Below are 4,128 nucleotides of genomic sequence, written 5' to 3'. Positions count from 1 at the left end.
AGAGAGAACGAATTCTCCTCTACTCTGCCTCCTCCTTCTACCCAGGCTCTTAACGGATTTGGTGATGGGCGCCCGTACTGGAGTGGGGATTAACCTACTTTACTCGGTCTACTAATCCAAATGTTAATCTCATCCAGGAACACCCTCGTGGATACCCTTAGAATAATGTTAATAGCTGGGCACTCAAGCGCCCAGTCACGTGGAAAGCTGGGCTAGAAAGAAAAGCTTAAGAGGCTTCTGAAGTACAGCCTGAAGAAATATGCCCCAACCACCTCGTCCCTACAGAAAGACCACTTGCCAACACTCCATTTGGAGGGTGCGTCTGCACGGTGGAGAGCTACCCCTCCAATGGCTTCCCAGGCGACACCGTCACATGTGGTTGGTTGGGCTGGTCCAGCCAGCTGTCCCCTGCACAAAAGTTCCTGGGCAGAGGGGCAAGAGGAGGCTGAAATGCAGCCCACCCTCTGCTTGTCAAGCCACACACTTGGGAGGGGCTGTATCCGCCTCCGGAAAAGGGGGTTTTTTGCCTAATTTGCCGAAGGTGCCGTGTGGACCGTGGAGGCCGTGCGCCGGGGCCCCTCCCGGACACTGAGCGTGGTCAGGGCGTCCCAGGCGGTGCGCGAAACATCAATCCTTTCTACATACGGGGTTGCTGGGAAGGGTCATCACCTCCAGTCACGAAAAGTCCCGTATTGGGGTGATGGTTTGCTATGTCCAGGTAAGATCCAAACAGAGGGAGTCTGGGTCTGGGGCATCTGCTGGAACACATGACGTGGGAAGCTCAGTGTCTGCAGAGTGAATGCCGTCCAGGAGCCTAAATCACATTTTCATAGGTTGAAGTCCCAGGAGGTTTGCCGTCCTGAGTGCTGGTCTTCCCCATCTGCGTACGAGGAGATGGAGCGACAGGTTAAGCATGAGCTGCCGCTGGGGAACCCCAGCCCCGGGCGGCACCCAGGACGGTTCTGTAGAGGGCACAGGGAGGTGCCTCCGTTTCCCTGGTGCTGGCGGAATCTGGGCCAGCAGGGCTCTGCCCTTTGCTGGGTCCCTTGCCTCTGCCTCCGGTCTCCCTCTCGGAAGCCCTTGTGCAATCAACTGCGTGGCCCACACAAAGGCAGCAGGCGGGAATGGGGGTATTCGCTCTGATTCTGACCGTAGGCTCAAACTACCAGTCTTCCTGGTTCGCAGCGGAGCGCCAGCTCCTTCTGAACCCCCATAATTGCACCTCACACAGCGGAGGGTCACTGCCACTAGGGTCCTGTGGTCTGATGGCAGGGAGCTCTGCAGGCAACCTTCCCACCGGCTGGCGGAGTCTTAGCCTTGGGGGTAGGGCTGGGGCTTGGGGCTGGCGGCTTCGCCACCGGGGGTTCCCAGGACTCCCCACTCGCCCACTGGCACCCCCCCCCCAGATTCCCCAAGAGAACATGGCACGGGCCCTTAGTCCTGACATTCTGACCACCGACCTCCCCTACGGCCTGGTCCGTGAAGGGTCCCGTGTTCTCAAGGGAAGTGAGCCGCGCGTGGGACTAAGGCCACGGTGAGAGCGCTCCAGTGTGGAACTGGCAGGTGTGAGCTCCGCTTTGGGCCCGGCAGACCCACAGCCCTCCCCAGCCCGCTCCCAAATAAAGCGGGCCCAGGAGGAAAAAAGAATTTTCAAAGGACGCAGGGACCAATTCCTAACCTCCGTCCACCTGGTCCAGAGGACACGCTTCAAGGTGCCGCAAGCCGGGAAGCCCTGATCGGTTCCTCTGACCAGTCCTTGCCCATATCATCACCCGTGTCCTCCCGCTGTCCTTCCGATCCCGGCTCAAACAGGCGGCCACCCTGCCCCTCACTGCCCGCTTCTCCTTCCCCTTTCCTCCTTCTTTCCTCAGTCACCCCTTCACTTCCCCCTCCCTCCTTGCTGCTCCTGAGCACTGAGGAAGAAGAGGTCCTTCTGTCTCATTCTCCAGGACCCCGGCTTATCTTTACACCCCAACTGACCCGTGCACGGATTTCTCTTGCAAACTCCCAGACGTCCTGCCGGTTCAGCTCTTAATTCTTACTCCCGATCCACTGTAGCCAATTTCCTAATATTTCCTCCCGCTCTTGATTTGTTCCCATTGCCTCACTCTTTTCCCTTTCCCCTAGACTCCCCGGGTTCATACTGATCTCTTACGATGATTTTGCCCAGCTGCTCAACAGGCACACTAACAAAACATTTGATTCGCCAAGAGACCTCAAATCTGTCCTTCTGACTATAGCGAAAAAGGATCCTCAGACAGTGACATCCCCCAGACTGGAAGTCCTGTCACAGCACAGGACCTACCTCTCCTCTTTGTGTATTCCAGAGCAGGACACTGAGGCCCGGGGCCCTGTGAGTGTCACTGCTCCGCCGCAGATTGTTGTACAGGTTGCATACTGTAAAAGTCAACCGGATGTAGGGAATGTGGAACTGAAATTCAGCCTGTGTTCTACTTGCCGGTCTGGGTAACTGGTGTGGGTCTGTGTCTGTCCAGAGGGGGGCACCTGGTTTCTCTAATTTTGCCCTGTGAGCTGGTATGGCCCCAGGTGCTCTAGAGGCTGGCGTTTCCACACCAGAGTTCAGAGGCTCCTGCATTTACACGCAGGCCAGCTGTCGGATGGCCGTGGACCTGGGGAGGAGGACTCATGCGTGAGATAACTGCAGACCAAGGCCCTGGGCACTTAGTCTCGGGAAGTACAGAGAAGGGGACCGAGGGAACCCTCTGGCCCCTGGTGGGGTGGGCAGGGTACAGCAGATTGGCCGGAGCCCTTGCCGGAGTACGGGACCACAGAAATAAAAACACAACAAGGATTCACCTTCTCAGACTGCAGTGTGGAATAAATCCCGTTCACGGGCTCCTCCTTGGCGGGGCGCTCCTGTAAAACACCCATCTTCCCCTCAGTGAGGGGCCCAGGCGAAAACCTCTCGAGTTCCCCTTCCTGCTTCTGCCCCGCCTCCTGCCCCCTGCTCCCATGTCACTAGTCAGCCACCCCCAACCCCCAACCCCCTCACGGCCCCCAACCCCCCGCCTCAGCTCTGGTTCCATCCAGCGTCGGAGAGGGTCAGGGTCGGGTATGGGGAGGTGAGGGAGGGGCAGGCGGGTGAATGGCCAATGGGAGGAGGGGCTGTGCTGCAGCCAGAACAGGAAGTTGAGTTCAAGGGGACCTTTCAGTTCTGTGCCCTTGGACACAGTTCTTAGCCCCCTGTTCCTGTGCCAGTGGCCACCTAGTAGCCCTCACCTCACACCAGGTCCCCCATGGAAGGTGCTCCATCCCTAAGGAAGCCTCTGGCCTCACCCACAGCCAGACCCTCATGTGGAAGCTGATGGCCTCCAGCCCTGCAGGCTGCCATGGGGTGACAGTTGGCCATGTTCCTGTCCTCGTAGAGGGGCTCCTGGCATCATTTTCCTGACATGACGATACTTGGTTGGAGACTCCAGATCCTTGGCCTGTTGTTCCCCGACTCCTGGGTGTGTGTGTGGGGGGAGTGGCCCATAAGTAGTATCAGCTCACCTTGGACTGGGGGATTTCATCATAGATTCTGCCCTCTGCTGGTGGAGCATCTCTCGTGACCATGACATAAGCGTATATCGTTTTCCTAGAGATGGCATCTGTGTCACAAATAAACAGAGGAGCGCAGGGTGTGACAGGTGGCTGGAGTCTAGAGATGAGCTATTGTAACGTTCTCTTTTTCGGATAAAGAAATAAAGCCCTAAAGGGTCAAATGGCATCCTGAGACGGATGCTCGGGTCCTTGGACTGCCTCTCTGTCTTCTGGGGATTTCGTGTGTTGTGGGAGGCACTGGCCCGGGCCTCACTCACCCAGGGCTCCGTGGGGACCCTGCCTGCTCTAGGGTCCACATTAGGCTGACGACATTCTCCCAGCCCCGAGTGGGCCGGCAGAGGACCTCCCCCTCCCAGGGCGTCTCTGGCACTTCGTGCTGACCGCCTGGCTGGCCAATTGCCTCTTCCCATGAGGTCTTGGTTCTTCAACCAGATTGATTCTCTCTAGTTAGACACCGTTTTGGACTCCTTCACTGTTACCACCTCAATGTTTAGCACATAGAAGACACTCTGTAAATATGCGTTGTCGTGGGGCCCCGGGGTGGCTCAGTGGGTTAAGCGTCCA

At 57.6% G+C, this 4,128-nt stretch overlaps 1 long non-coding RNA gene across 1 annotated transcript; it reads right to left on the bottom strand.

Moving 5' to 3' along the window:
• Positions 1–546: 546 nt before the first annotated feature.
• On the bottom strand, positions 547–3,611 carry LOC125917821 (uncharacterized). Its single transcript, XR_007456305.1, has 3 exons — positions 3,514–3,611; positions 2,818–2,877; positions 547–880 (listed from the first exon to the last, which is right to left on the bottom strand). It is a non-coding gene; the product is annotated as an uncharacterized LOC125917821 (long non-coding RNA).
• Positions 3,612–4,128: the final 517 nt, after the last annotated feature.

Source organism: Panthera uncia, unplaced genomic scaffold (assembly GCF_023721935.1).
Source record: "Panthera uncia isolate 11264 unplaced genomic scaffold, Puncia_PCG_1.0 HiC_scaffold_2505, whole genome shotgun sequence".
Lineage (NCBI taxonomy): Eukaryota > Metazoa > Chordata > Mammalia > Carnivora > Felidae > Panthera > Panthera uncia.
The sequence above is the reverse complement of the archived record's forward strand: the minus strand, read 5'-3'. Positions and strand labels throughout refer to the sequence as shown.